Here is a 16,796-nt window from a genome sequence, read left to right on the forward strand (position 1 = left end):
GGCAGGTCCAAGGTATAGAATCATTATTTAGAGCCTGCATGATCCCAGAACAAATTATATTCTTGAATGACACAATTCAACAGACAACCTGTCTTGGCCTAGCCAAAATTAAAGACTTAAACAAACCGTCTATTCCAAAGCCAACACCTAACAGTAATAGCACTACAGATGTTGAGATAGACGTATCACATATTTTAAACCAAAACAGAACACATCCTGATTGGAAAAAATGGTTGATCTGGCCCACAGACACAAATAACTGTCAAGACAGATTCCTGAACAAAATACAGGGGTTCAAATTGACCAGGCCAGACCCGAGATACTCCCAGATACAACATCCAGGGATAGTTACAACATACAGTGTAGGAAAACTCTGCCTCGAATGGCTACGCACATCCACACTGGCAGAAATTAAGCAACACTTGACTTTACTTAAAGAAGGTGCTGACTTGCGTGATTTCATAATGGGACCACGCAAACAGCGTCAAAAACGTTTCATAGCGGCCGGTATATATGCAGCTTACAAGGAAGCTTGGAAAATAATGCAAATTGAAACAGCAGAAAAATTACGGGAAATTGACCGTATTAATTTGGAAAAATCACTTTCTGTTGTAGACAATGGGTTAATGACTCTGTCTTCCAGAATATATTCACTGGACAGTATTGTATCATCTGCTATAGATATAATAGAACAGGACTTATTAATGTTACAACATGGTCAGTCCCAATTACGTTCTATTGTACAGCTTGGCTGGACGTTACAAAATCTGCGTTCAGGCTACGTGCCTTGGCGTTTAATCAACACAACGTCATTATTCTCTATCTTTAACCTTACTGATACACAAATCAGCTTGGCACAAAAAGGAGCAGAATATACAATTCTGAGCATTGAAAAACTTGAGAGATTACCATTGACAATGTCAGAACGACCTGTCATTGAATGGATAATACACGGAATAATAACTATTCCGATAACAACTTTCAAATTTAAATTCTGTCAAGAATATATACCAGCAGGCCAGTATGAAAGGTTGGGTAAAGGGTACATTAAGTCATCATGGAAATTACCTTACACACACACATGTTATAGTGAAAAGGAGCAGAATGTATTTCTTAGTGGTAATAATTGTAAACGGTCACTAAGTGGTATACTTCTGTGTCAAGGTATTAACCTGCATGGGGCCTGTGAGGGGACTTCAAATAACCTTTCATGTCACCAGCATGGCACACCTGCAACTCGAATAGAGCCATTCTTTAGACGGCTTTCTAACGGGAGCTACATTCTAATAGTGGACCACAGATGTTGTGGCATGGTGCCAGGAAAAGCTTATCTAGTTAGCATTAGTTCCATGGTCACTTGCTGTATTCAAGTATTGTTTCCAAATAGCACTCCAGACGGGAAGGAAAACATTTGGCCATTTTTGAATATCTCTTCTATTCGAATTGATACTTTAAGCAAAATAAAGTCTGTCCTTTTGCAGACAACTGTGCCCTTGACGTCATCAAAAGAAACGTATGATCTGCAAGTCGCAAGGACAACGGCAGAGATACATAGCCTTTTATCAGCAAATTGCCCCCTACATTTCGCAGAAATGTTAAGCCAAATCCTAATTATGTCCGATACTGGCGGTATCCCCCATATATTTAAGACAATTTTTTCGGGACTGTTAACACCCTTCACAACAGTTCTGGGCATTTTTCCTAATTTTGTCCATTCTGTCTTTGGTGGCCTACCACTCCTGTTGGGACTCGTAGCAGGCATTTTATTTTTGATTCTCCTGCTTCGTTATGGCAAGCCAAAACGCAGACAAGACTCCTGCAACGATGGAAGAAACGATCCTAGCTATACGCTATCAGGACCGCATAACTAAAGTCCTTGGATTAGCCCGGCTAAGTGATCTGAATATGACCTGGTTTCTTTCATTCAGACCCATCTGGCAGAATTGTATCTTACCTGTGCTTCGATGTATGCTATGCGGAGAAGAATGCGTGTTGGACGCCTGTCTTACACTACAATCAGAAGTACCATTGGATACAGATACTTTGCTAAGTCCTGTAACGGCTCATGCATTGTGTTGTCCCCAGCGGTTACCCATCCTGATGACGGCATTCGTTGAGACTGCACCACTGCGATTAAAGGGTAGTGAAGTGCGAGATGAGAGCAACATCACCCAGGTACGACCTTCTGTGAGCATTGCTGATCAAGACATCGATGATAGCAATCATTCTCACGACTGCACAGTTGCGGCATTTTCCAACTTGGTCGAACTTTCACCTGAAGCGGTAAACTGCTTTTTTGAAAGTCTGTCTGAAATGATGTTTTCCCCCGAACAAAAAGAATAACTTTTAAGCAAACTAGTACACAGCGTTCCCTGAACTCTGAATTCGGCCTTCAGCTTTAATAAACAAAAGCTACTGAACATATTTGGAACTATATTTTTTCTCACTCTCCCCTGAAAGCGAAATTATTTTTTTCCCGATTCCAAAATATTTACCTTTTTTTTGGCACAAGTACTCTGCTTGAAGTAGAACTATTCTTAGAGAACAGAGCTTCTATTTTAGGACATCTACAGACAATATATCACGTCTAGCACATTTACAGCAACTGTATTTATATGTGATGGAATGTTCTCGCACCTTTTTTCTGTATTAAGAGCCATTTCATGTGTAAATTTCGCAAGTCATTCATGCCGATATATATATGCATCCTTTTTAATGAATGATTGCACTGCTTGAAAAGCGTACAGTACATATATTCATTTTCATGTATTTCGCATACACCATTTCAAATGCAAAAATGTATTTTGGGGTGGGTTGGTATACACGTGCGCCTTTTATGTTTACTATTGCTTAAGTTTAGTAATGATGGACATTAATTCGTGGAGTGGGTGTAGTGTGTTATCTAGGAAACCTGAATCGATATTCCTATTTTATGCCCTTGTCCGGCTATAATCAATAATATCCATACAACGGCATAATAATCATATCCATAATTCAGTCGTAGCACATGCTGTCACATTAAGCAAGGCTACTTCTCCGGCCCCCTAGTAAGCACACCGAGTTCTCTAAACAAAACCAAGCCTCCAGCAACCTGGGAAATCCCCCTTGCTATTGTTTTGATTTCGTCCTAGAACTCCAGTAAAGCACTGTAAGAACGGCCAGTTCTTAGTGACATCTTTATTGACGTCTTATGTCCAACCTTACGTCAAACCCAGGCACCTTTCAGGTATAAATATACCAACGTTGCCTTAAGCAAACACACGGTGGTAATTCTGGAGCAGAGCAGCTATCTACTTCCGAGAGCCCAGCTGATGCGAGAGCCCACGGACGCTGCCCCTCCTCTTTGACGCGCTGAGAAAGACGCTGTCTTTTCTCCTGCCGAGAAATCCAGCTCCGGCGTTTCCAGCCTACCCTCGCAGGTTGCTGGGATATCGAGTCCTGAGAGAGAGATACAAGACCTCCTGCTTTCTATTTACCCAGGTACGGAACTGACTAAACCCTTAGAGAGAATTCTTGAGTCAGATTCTTGGCAAAACAAACTTAACTTAAACTGCTACTTACTTACTCCTTCCCACGTATTAGGCTTAGGTCAGGTACACCGGGGTAGGCATAGTTAGAAGCACCAGTTGAGTACGATTAGTCAATGTATATATGTATGTATATATTTTATCTATTTTAAAGTATCATATGGCTCAGAAACCATATCAATGCTTTTACAATATTATTTTATAATCCTCCTTTTACTGTACGCACTTTATTTTACCATAAGTATAACAATCGTGGCAATTCATTTCTCTTGTATGAGGAAGAAGACTGCTCAATAAATAATGCCGTTTATTGAAAACGCCCGTCTCTCTTTTCTCTGCATTCTGGTGAAACTAAGTACGCACATTTGGCTGAGTGAAATAGCTGTCTTTTGTTTTCACACGACTCTAGAGATATACTCTTATTCAGGGAGAGCAAAGTTGTCATGTTGTACGGTTGTCAGAAGCTAATCCCTTCTTGTCTATCCAGGGAGGTTAAACTCCTCCTCGTTTATTCGAGAAAGTTTCTAGTGACCTCTGAGCTAGCTGGCAAACCTTAAGTCTAATATAGTCAGTAGAGACCTAGATAACCTCAGTCCTACGTCTACACTGCTGAATATATTATTCCAATGCGCAGAGCCTATTGGGAATATAGGAACTACACTACAAAGTGGGATTTATCAAGCCACACAAGGCCATATGGCATGGCCCTGAGTGGCTTTAGAAATCCAGAGCAACGGAGAGCAGATCAAAGCGCTGTGTTACTCTGCCCTAAGAAGGCGTTCCATGGGTGGAGTGTGGTGCTTGAGTGGTAGGCTTGCTTTTGAAAATACAAACACCGGCAACTGTATTTTTATTTTGGATTTTAATTGATTTTACTTGCACTACTGCACTTTCTTGGAGAGCTAGTTGCGCATCAATTTATTTGCTGCTAAATTTACTTTAGGGCCACACTTTCACACTCCCCGGTCCACCGCGAGCTTGGCTCGATTGTTGTGGAGGGAGTTTCTTCGCTGTCCCTTCTCCGGCATTCCAGCGTTTCACACTTCCGGTTGGGGTGGAGGAAGCGGTCTAGTGCTCACACCACTCTCCCCCATAAGACCCGAAGTGTTGGCCCACTTTCAGCGGACGCGCGCAGCGGGCTTGCCGACGGCGCGCCAAAGGCAAGCCCGCCTGCGCCCGTCCGCGGCAGACCGAGGCCAGGGGCCAGCCCCCATGCCCGGCTTCTGGCATACTCAGCAGCTCAATTAAGATCTTTTCAGGGGACCTATGACTTAGACGGAAACTCCAAGGCCGCTTTAGTGCACGAGGGCATATTGGCCCATGACTTCTACTCAGATTGCCTTGGCTATCTCCCACCCCAGAGCGCTGAAACAGCCCACATCAATTCAGGTGTGGAAAAAGAGTCTCTTGGTAAACACCAGTTAGAGATATTCTCTCTGATAGACATAAACAGGCCTGACATCCTATTTTTGGCAGAAACTTGGCTGTCTCCTGACTCGATCCCAGACATTTTGGCGGCCATCCCGGATCCCTACTATATAATTCATGCAGATAGGGAAACAGGCAAAAAGGGAGGGGGTGTTGCAGCAATTATTAATCAGAAACATCAGTTCTCCTCGCTCACAACCAGACAGATTCCTCACACGGAAAGCCTTACAATCAAATGAGAATCGGCCCAAACTTCCCTGGCATGTATGATCATTTACCGATCCCCCCAATACATGCCTTCATTCCCTCATGAATTTGATGACACGATTGCTCAACTGGTGATTAATCACTCAAGAGTCTTAATAATAGGTGATTTCAACTACTGGCCCGAGGACAAAAATGAATGCACATCTTCACGAGAATTCACGGAAGTCCTCGCTTGTCTAAACTGCACGCAGCACGTACAAATAGCCACACACATCAAGGGTCATTCCCTTGATCAAGTGTGGACACAAAATCTGGCCATCTCACAGTTGGCAATCTCCCCATGCACTTGGTCTGACCACTGTCTGATAACCTTCATGATCTCTGACATTCCTGCTCCGTTCATCTCAAAGCCTAGTAGCACGAAAGCAAGAAACTGGAGCAGCGCTTGCCTTGAGTCATTTCATTCCATCCTAGTAGACACGGCCCCTCCGGCCCATGCCGGTTCCCTCTTTATCCAAACCAGAAATCTCACAACTTGGTTAAAGCGGGCTAGTGATAAAGTTGCTCCCTTGAAAAACATCGAAATTAAAAGAGCTCATGATGCCCAAAGATGGTTCTCTCCTAGCTTAAAAGAACTCAAATTACGACTCAGACAAGCTGAGCGAAAATGTGGAAGGAACTATACACCGGAACTTAAATTAACCTACCTGTCCCTCCTCAAAGAGTACAAGATCTCCATCCTCTCCGGTAAAACCGAGTACTTTTCATCAAAAATCCAAAAATCTGCCAATAAAACAAAAGAGATCTTCTCTATCGTGGACAAATTGACTGGCCCCGAGAGAGCCTCTGCGCAACCAGTACATTCACAATCTTTTTGCGATTCACTAAATCACTATTTCTTTGATAAGATAACCACAATAAAGGCCAGCATCCCAGCGAATAACATCTCCATGGTGCCTTCTGCCCCCTGTCAAAACCAGGCAGCACTAAATCATTTCCCCCCCATCACCACAGAATCCTTCCTAAAGCTGATAAACAAAGTTAAGTCCGGCTCTCCCCTCGACTGTGGTCCACCTCACATCCTGCGCGAAGCATTCCGCACCTGCCCTGACCCCCCTATATCTCTTCTTAACACCTCTATCAGCAGTGGCACTGTCCCCGAATCTTTAAAAAATGCAGAGATACTCACCATATTAAAGAAACCGATCGCTAATCCTCAAGAGATGGGCAACTACCGCCCGATATCTCTCTTGCCTTATTTGAGCAAGATCCTAGAGGCTCATGTGGCTGGCTGCATGAGTTCTTTCATAGAGGAGTCACATCACCTGGACCCCCATCAGGCGGGCTTTCGACCAGCTCATTCGACAGAGGCAGTCATTTTGACAATCTTGGATGAATTACGAACTGGTGCAGATCAGAACTCCCCCCCAGGCCTTGATACTCCTTGATCTGTCAGCTGCATTTGACACAGTCGATCATAACATCCTGATCGACCGTGTCCGCAGCCCAGGTGTAGGCGGCCAGGCACTGAAATGGATCCAGTCCTTTCTGACAGACAGATATCAATCGGTCCATCTGGGCAATTTCTGCTCCAAAAAAGGAAAACATCAATGTGGAGTCCCACAGGGCTCCTCTTAATCCCCTCTTTTATATAATCTGTACCTGCAGCCCTTGATCCTCGCACTGAAGGAAATGGAAGTTTTGGTCTTTAACTATGCAGATGACCTTCAATTAATCTTCAACATACAACCCACCAGCTCCTCAGAGTCCAATTTGAAGTATTTTATGACATACATCAGCAATTTGATGAATGCCAATCAGCTCAAGTTGAACCCTGATAAAACGGAGCTCATCCTGACAGGAGGTACCCTCAATGCTTGGAACACCAATTTCTGGCCAACATCTTTGGGCCCCCCGCCGGGCCCAGCATCTAAAGTAAAAAGCCTGGGGATAACGATAAGCAATGACTTATCAATGAAACCTCAGATCAGCTCTGTAGTGTGGACCTGCTTCTTCCTCCTACGGAAAATAAAGAAAATAAAAAGATTCCTCTCAAAAGAAGCAATAACTCTGGTTGTCTCGGCGCTCATCACTTCTCGACTGGATTATGCTAACTCCCTTTATGTAGGAATCCCAGCCTATCAAGTCCAGTGCCTGCAGCTGATTCAGAACCACGCGGCCAGACTTATTCTCCAACTACCTGTACGTCAGCATGTGAAACCAATGCTGAGACAACTCCACTGGCTCCCGGTGAGCCAACATAGCGCCTTTAAGTTGGCCTGCATTGTACATAAGGCGCTAACTGAAGAAGGCCCCAAGTTTATCTCCAACAAGATCAGGAAATACACCCCTTCTCGTACTCTCCGTTCAGCTGGCCAACATCTTTTGACCATCCCTAAGTTCAAGCGCATCAAATACGGGGGACTGCGGTTTTCTACCCTTGCCCCTCAAATGTGGAACAAAATCCCCCTGCCAATACGGACAATAAATCCTCACCTCCAGGTCAGAAAACAGTTGAAAACCTGGCTCTTCTCACAAGCATATCCTAATTGATCACTCTTCCTAGTTGGAGCCCTGTCTTCCGCAGCGTCAAGAAACCTACCCGGTGAACGTAGCGCTATACAAGCAACTTTTACATTACATTACATCCACCCATGGAGTCTGAAGCATTCGCAGATTTACTAATACTGGTAGACCTGGGAATGCGTCAGAATGCTACACATTGCCAGGGAAGGACTAACAAGGAGAAATATCTTTATTTCTCCTCTGTTTTTCCTCTGTCTATGTGTGCTGCATTATGCAGCACACAAAGCAAGAGGAAAATGCCTCAGGAGATTATTTGCGTGCAGTAAGGTGTCCTTTCCTGGACAAAAACAATCCTGCCTATAATGCATGTTGCAAGGGTGCCTGCGTTGGTGCTAGGCAGCATATTGTGTGCTGCCTAGGAAAAGACAGGAATGTGCCGTATTATGTTAAATACAACTCATTCCTGCCTTTTCCCTGCCATGCAGCATAGCAAGGTGGCTTGTTGCGCTGCATGACATAATAAGAGATATGCCCTCGTGTCTTTTCCTACACGCACTTTGGGCAGGTTTGACACAGCTGAAATAGGTTTGGGTATAGAAAAATGTCAGTGCGTTTTAAACGCACAACTCTTATTTCCAATGCTGTGGAATTACCTTTTTCTGCACATATCTGCCATAGTGCTCACCTCTAGTGGTCATGTCTGATTGCACACTGATATCAGTAGCTGATGTCTTTAGTGATGTCACTGAAGGAGTTAGTGGTGATATTGTACATATGTTAGCCATGATGATAATTATGGTGACTTCTGAGATCCTGTGTTAGTGATTATGAACAGGTAAATTAAGTTTTAGCATGAACTACAGGTTTTTCAATTCTTACTTCTTAGGTTTTCTATTATGATAGGTGAATCATTTTTTTTATATAAATTGTTTATCAGGATCCAAATAATGCATTAACATAAATGTAGATGTAAATATAAATTACAGGTACTATTCATCATAAGCTCATCATACAATTAATCCATGATTACATGTGTCCAATTGGCCCAGGATTAACCTATACATCTAATACAGTTGCCTGGAAGACTGGGGGTAATATGTGCAAAAAGAGCCGAAGTTCTGTATAGAAGCCATTTAGAGAAAAAAGCATTAGATGCATATTAGCCCCCCTAGTGGGCACACTAAAGTTGAGTATATTAATTTCCTTCCACATCTTATTTGTGATTTCCAAGCCTTTATATTTGTCCCATTTATTTATCGCCTTTTGGGCAAGGTCCGGGCCTTTGATAGTGTAGAGCACAGTCCCCCGGCTTTTCTAGTACCTCATATTGAATTAGAGTGAAAACTGCTTCTCTGCTACTGAGTATCTAGCCCAAATCTAGATCAAATATTATTTTATTAAGTACTCTAAAAAAGCTCAAAAGGAAAAAGTGATCCTGTATATGCTGTCGGACTTCTGCTAAATTTTGCCATCTATACCCCAGTAGGAAGTCCAACATTTTCCAATATCCTGCTTTTCCCCACTTTTGAACAATTTTGGGTGCAAGCTTCAACCCCGGGTTCAAAATCTACGATTGCCAGTGGTATCGCCCCCTTAATCTGGGGAATGGAATATCTCCTATAGAGATCCCCACACTTCTGAAATAACCACTTCAAGCTCTTATAGCGAACTCTTTTGGGTAGTTTAACCAACTTTAGCATGTCCAGAATATGAAACTCTTTAAAAATCATTTGCATAAATGTATTAATAAAAAAACACCTGTGCAACTTTGAAATAAACCTAGATAAATATTGTGCAAAGTAGGTAAAGTAGTAATCTTTAAGATTGGGGTGCGCCAACCCTTCATCCGCCAGCAGTTCATGTAAAGTGCTTAGTTCATTTCTGGGTGATTTCTTTTTTGCCAGATGAATGATGAAACCATAGATTCTACTAATTTAGAAAAAAGAGGAAGATAAAAAAATATGGAATAGCCGAGAACAGGAAATAAAAAATGGGAGGACCGAAATTTAATCAGAGAGGCTCTCCTCAAGATAGTCAATGGGAGAGAATTCCACCAAGAGAATAGATTTTGAAATTCTAAAAGGAGGGGAGCGAAATTGAAGTAATACAAATACTCATTCTTAGATGCAAACCTTATGCCTAAATATCGCTTTGGACGAGAGTTTACACCTACAGTCATGTCTGGGTGAAAAACATGAGGATTACACCCACACAGTATTATTTCTGTTTTCATCTTGTTAATTTTGTACCCTCCCAGTTCCTCATATTGATCAAATATCTTGAAATCCTTTTCTTGGGTCTCCTTCCTACTATCCAAAATTAACATGATATCATCGGCGTATAGTTTTATCTTATCCATCTGTGGGAGGGGAGGCTGAATACTGTTATCTCCTTGAATTTCTTCAGCCAGATGCTCTATGAAGAAGGCAAATAAAATAGGGGATAGCTGGTACCCCTGCCTTACGCCAGGTAACACCTTTATTTGCCCCACTTCTCCTGAGTTAATGATGATACCAGCTTGGGCTATACAGTACATATTATATATAAGCCTTGTAATCTGGGATGGAATGCCAAATCTTGTCAAGATAATAAATAATGTTTCCCAGACCAAGAGGTGAAAAGCTTTTTCCACATCTAGCAGAAGCACCAGAGCTTGTATTTAATTCACTGCAAAGTAATCCATAGCTTCCGCCAGGTAGTGAGTATTGGTCCCTAACTGCTGGCCTACAGGAAGCCATTCTGATCTGTATGGATCAATCTGGTGGCTACTGAGTCAAATCTCTTGGCAAGCAGCTTTGTTATAATTTTATAATCTATATTTAGTTATGTGATAGGGCAAAACAAGTTTGGATCCTCAGCATCCTACCCTTTTTTCAAGAAATGTACAACATTCCCTTTAAAAAATAAGAGTTTTATATTGCCCCTTTGTAGCATTATATGAGTGTGCGATAAAAAGATAATTGGCTAAGACATCGGTAAAATGTTTTTGAAAATCCCCCGAGAGTCCATCCGGGCCACAAGCTTTACCATTCGGAGGATTCTTAATAACCTCTATCTTTAGAGAAGGGTCGAGACATGTCAGCCTCCTCTTTGCTAGTTAATGTTGGGATATTGCATTCTGCTAAAAATTTACCCAGGAGAATATGTCTATCATCTGAGTTTGTGTATATATCTGTCTATAATGATCTAACATGATTACTCCCACTTTCACTGATTCCCTACTTATAGTTCCCGAGATTGGGCATTTCAGAGCATTTCTCCTATACTTGGCTGTTTGTTCCCGTGCCTGCCAGGCATGTAATATTCCAGTGAAGTTGTTTCCCTCATATACTTTTTGAGAATTGGCCTGACTCAGCACGGCGCATCTTGCATAATATGCTTCGCTCATTGCCTGTTTAGAGATGTTGAATGCTTTTTTATTAGCCCTAGATTAATTCTTACGAAACTTGTCATACCTCTGCTGTATCTTGTGTTCTAAAATTCATTTTTGTTTTTTTAGCTTTTAAACTATTTTCTGCATCCTTGCCTATTACTCCCCCTCTAATAAAATCCTTCATAGCACCCTGTACAATGCCCGATGGTGCAGTCTTATCATTAATCATAACAAATAGTCTTATCTCCTTATGGAGAATTTGCACCCATCCTACCGCCTGTAGATATTGTGTATTGAGTACCCAGCATCTGGGGGCATAATGGGGCTTACCCACTCCTACAATAATCATTGCATGGTCAACCCATTAGGTATAGTGGTTTGAGTTTTCTAATTGAAAGCTCTGGAGATTTTAAAAAGTCTATACATGAAGAGCTTTGGAGTTTCCCTGAAAAGCAGGTGTATGTGATTTTTGTAGGACAGGCGGCTCCCCATGGGTCGACTAAATCAAATGTTTCCTGAAAGTTCCTAATAACTTTTAAGGATTTTGGTTTTGTCTGGAATCCACTTTTGTATCCTGCAGCAAATTAAAATCTCCCCCAAGTATCAGTTTGCCAGGATTTTGTAGTAGCGATTGGAACAGGTCCTCATATGCTGTGATATTATCTTCAACCGGAGCATAAAAACTAACAAATGTTATAAGCTTGGACCATACCGAGCAGCTCACCCAGCATCCAGGACCCTCTTTATTGCTGACACTGTTGGCCACTTTGTCACTCACCCCGTTTGACAAAAAAATAGCAGTGCCATGGTGGGCTGCTTGGGATGTCAAAAACCCTCTATATGCTGTCCAGTTTTTAAACATCGAAATTCCTGATGACTTGCCAGCCAGGATATGAGTCTCCTGAACCAAAATTTCTCAGCTGGTTTTTCAGCTAGCATCCAACTTTCTATTGCCCGTAGTTTCTTAGCAATATTTAGACCCTTTGCACTGAAGGAAACTACCTTTAGGTAAGTATTTACTCAGTCTGGTAGTCTACACTAGAATAGGCTTTGAGACCAAATATTATCCTACTGACCCCCTCCCACACCTATGGGCTGAAGTTACTCTGCTCAAATAGGAGCCATTCACACAAGTAAAGACTGGTTTCCACCCATCAGCCCTGTCTTTATCTTGCATTAGGCTGGAGAGGAGGAACATTTGGTGATTGGTCCTCCCTTCAAACAAAGTTTTTATTCTACTCTACCTTACTTACTATTAAACTTAACAACTGCATACCTGGATCCATTTTTATCAAACTTTCCACCCCATCTCTCCACCTGGCTCTTGCCTTCCAATTCTCCCTCCCTCACCCTCCCCAAAGCCGCTGTGATTGTTGTACCATCCCACTCACACCTGACATGCTTCTCCAACCCCCACAGCCTGGCACCCTGGCCTTGTATAGAGATTGATCGGCCTGCCCCAACCCCCCCCCCTGCCACACTAGGGGGCCAAGACCAGGAAAAAAAGGAAACAGTTGGAACATAAAAACACCCCCCAAATTGCATCCAAAGTACACAAGTTCTCGCTCCGAAAGCCAATGGGCATCCCATCGCTGGTCGAAAACTGATTAGCTGAGGCTCATTAACATTTAAATAGTGATTGGAAGCATAGTGCAGGGAATTCCAGCCCTAAAAGCCAGCATTCAATACCAGAAGAGGAACAGAACAACATGTAATGATCACAATCCCTAGTCTTGAATAGCCGTAATACCCAGTAGTCCAATTTCTAACCACACAATATTTAATTACAGCTTATTCAATATTTGGTGGAATAGTTCCGGAGCCTCAGGGACATCACAGAATATGGGGAACTGCCCTTTTACTAACACCTTCAGTTTGACGGTTGCGCGATCATTGCCTGGGCCCTCTGTGCTTTAAAAAGATGAAGAATCTTTATGAATTCTTTCCTCTGCTTAGCAGCTGAGGCGGACATGTCGGAGAAGAATTTCAGGAGTTCTGAACTGTTTCTGCTTAATAGCATTGGATAGAACTAACTCCTTCACCCAATAGTCTCTGATATTCACAAGTATTGTGCAGGATACTTTCAATTCGGGGGTGCATGAGCAGGCATTTGGTGGGCTATTGTGAGATTGAGCTCTCCGGAATGTTCAGGGACAACATATGTTTTGAAATAGGTGTTTGTCTCAGGCAACGATTGCTGTCCCTTGAGTTCTTCCGGGACCCCAACAATGTGCAGATTTGCATGTCTCGAGTGATGTTCCAGCTCCTCCAACTTATACTAAATTGAGGATTTCTGTTTCTTGAAAGAGGCTGCCTGTTTCTATAGACTTGCCAACTGAACCTCTTGCAGAGACATCCCTACTTCTACTTCTTTTAACCTCTCCAGGATCTGGGCAACTGTCTCCTCAATCGTATAGAGTTGTGCATGTAAAGCTGTAATTTCGGTGGTTTGTGAGGCTTTCAGATCCATTATTTCCTCCAGGATGAGATTTAAACACAGCTCGATTTACAACAAGCTATGAACCAAAGTGTCACAGCTCGCCTCACAATTCAAGTGAGTTACTAGTGTCAGTCTCAAGCAGTGCGCCCTCTGGTGAGTATTAATAATCGGACTCAAAATTATAATAGTGCTTAGCGCTCGGCAATCAGCTGCCTGCCCTGTTTATGTTGAAGTTCTGCAGTGACAATGGTCACCAGTTTTCATGAGCCGCGCAATGTACTTGTAATAATAATGCGCCATGGCTCACTCCGCTGTTGCCCAGCTATGTGTGTGTCCCTCAGCCTCTCTTGCACCCCAATCAATACCTGAAGCGGTTTGCTGCGGTGGCTGTTAATCTGCAATGTTTAGTGTGTCAATTTTGCTCGCAAGAAAGTGTCACTCATAGTTGTTAAAATCGTACTCATAATGACACTGAAGTTATGAAAATGTCACACATAGCAATCTGAAACCTTGGCAGTTGACGTGACATGCGTATTTGTAAATTTGTCTCAAAAGATTCCACTATAACTTCTGTGGTACCCAGGCTGGGGAAAATGCTACAACTAGTGACGAGCCCAGAGGATAAGTAACCCGCAGATCAACAGTGCTCTCCCAGAGAGCACTGTTGTCCAGGCAAACAGCGTGTGTATGCCACGTGTGCCGTTGTCAAAGTACGGAATTCATGCTTAATGCATGTGGAGTCAAAGCGCAGCTTCAACCGCTGTGAAGAAGTTGAAGAAAACATTGCAGAGAAATCTACATATCAGTGACCAAGAACCTGCTGGTTACGCCATAGATAAAGGTACCTTGCTGCTTCGCAATATAAAGTCCTATGTCATACGGAGCGTTAACACTAAAGGTGGATAAAACAAGGTTTTTAAAGAGCATCCATTGAGAATCACAAATTACAAGATGATGCAAAAACAGAAGCTCGGCAAGGCAAAGATCATCCAGGTGGCAGAAGATGCAAACTGACGTTTAAAAAAGAACGAATAATTGATTTACAGAATCCATTAATGAGAGTCATTATCATACCACAGCTCTTGGTTAAGTGGCTCTGTCCCATACCCGAAGTGGCTCACCACCAAAGCTGCCAAGTGGGGCTCAGAACACAGGTCTTCAAATAATTAGAGCTGAAGCCAAATTTTGGAATAGTGAAATTGTGCTGATGGCAGCAAAGAAAGAAACTACGCTTCCAGTCAATGTCAAAGATGACCTTAAAGCCAGCACATTGCAAGTCCTCAGGCATGGTTTGCACAAACAAGCCCACAGCAATATTCATACAGCATCTACCCACCTCATTAAGTTCCACACTGGTCTACAACACTGTTGTGTTTTTGAAACCACCACCACCTTCCGATACCGCCAAAAAGCTAAATATTGGTGATAGATGGATTGTTTGGATAGAGGCACTTCATGATTTCATTGAGGCACTTGAAGAGACTGATAGCAAAAAGATGATCAAGTTTCTCAAAAATCATGCTGGTGATGCTGTCAGAGAAGTCAAAAAGAAAATGCAGTGAACTGATGAAGAAGTCATATACTGTCAAATTAAAGAAGCTTTGATTCTCAAGTTTAATCCAATGCCAAACGTTGACTACACTATATACATTTTCCACCAAGAACGCCAGAAAGTTGGTGAAACCATTGATGGGTTTGTAGAGACACTTGACACACTGTAAGTTCAATTAATTTATTGATGAAGAAGCTATGCATCTCAGAGTTATTGACGGATGCTTTTCAGATTCAGACGATGAATGCTGAGAGAAACTTGTAGGGGCATATTTACAAGGGCTTATCGCCAGAGGAACATAGCTTTTTGTGATGGTCCTTTGGTGATAAACCCTTCGCCTTATTTACTAGGCAATGCGTGCCTTAACGCTGCCTTGTAAATAAAGCCCCATTTCACTCTACACTCAGTGTGAAAGGGGTGGGTAATGGGTGTTGCAGTGGGCATTCCGCCACAACACCCATTGATTTTGATGCTGCCTACTATTTACAAGGGTGTCATAAATATGGGGCAGCACCAAAATTAAGACTAAAAATAACCTGGTCTTAATATAGAGAAATGAGGAAAAATTATTAATTTCTCCTCGTTTTTGCTGTTACTATGTGAGCTGCATTGTGCAGCACACAAAGAAACAGCAAATCGCCATGAATGATTGTTTATATGCAGGAAGGCGTCCCTTCCTTCACATACAAAAAATCATTAAACAAATGACGAAGTGCTAAGGGGTCAAAAGTCAAATCCTTCTCTGGCTGATATCTCATGCCTGGTGGGCCAATTTGCGTGTTCTTGGGTTCATTTTGCAGACTAGGGCTGGGTGCGAGCCCTAGTCACCTGGAGCACCTTACTTGTGCATTCTCGTCTCTGAGGTTTTAAACCTTGCAAGGAGCTAGTTCCACTGACTCCCTGAGCCAGACTTTCTCTCATTTCTCCTCTGGGTCTTATCTTGGTGCAGAAGCCCAGTATTTCCCCCAATTAGTCTTTAGGGGGTGTTAGGGGACCAGCTTCCCTGGTCCTCGAAAGAGCCCTTCTGGTCCTCGTGTCAACTGATGTTAGAGTCCTTAGTCCAGATCGGCATCAGGGCGTTCCTCCTTCCACTTTTCCATGACTGCTGCCCCCAGTACCGGTGTCCAGTAGAAAGTCACAAACAAAAAACAGCCCTCCCCCTTTTAAGTAGGGGCGGAAGGTTTCAGAAGTGAGGCACCTCTGGTCAATCCTGAGGTCCCACATCACCTCTCTGCCCCTGTCCTAATGCTCCTACACAGCCTGCGGGGACATTTAAAAATGGCATCACCCAGGAGTCACTAGCCGTACCTGCTCTGGGGGCCCCATGTCTGCCCTTCTCTGAAATCACTGCCAGGGCCTTTCCCACAAAATCTTCAAAGGGAGACCCCTTCTGTGTTGGCTCCAAAGGACTGGGCTCCCTCCTTTGTTTAGTGGGCCTGGGCAGACCCATCCTTGGTACAGTGTGACAACTGATTGATTGATGCATATCTTTCTGCCTCACCCCTTTCCTCCTCAGGGGCTGAGTGAAGCTCTGTTATTTGCTCACTTTGTGTGGGGATCCATTTGATCTTGCTGCTGCAGAGACATGTTATTTACTTGGCACAACATGACAAAAGGCATGAGCTCTGATCCTGAACTGAGCCAGAGAAATATGACAGTCCTAGTTGACCCATAACATGTACAGATATCTTTTTGGACATTGCAGAATTTATTTTACCGCACAGGCTTCACCCCAATGTGATA

Source organism: Lissotriton helveticus, chromosome 10, assembly GCF_964261635.1.
Source record: "Lissotriton helveticus chromosome 10, aLisHel1.1, whole genome shotgun sequence".
Taxonomy (NCBI): Eukaryota; Metazoa; Chordata; class Amphibia; order Caudata; family Salamandridae; genus Lissotriton; species Lissotriton helveticus.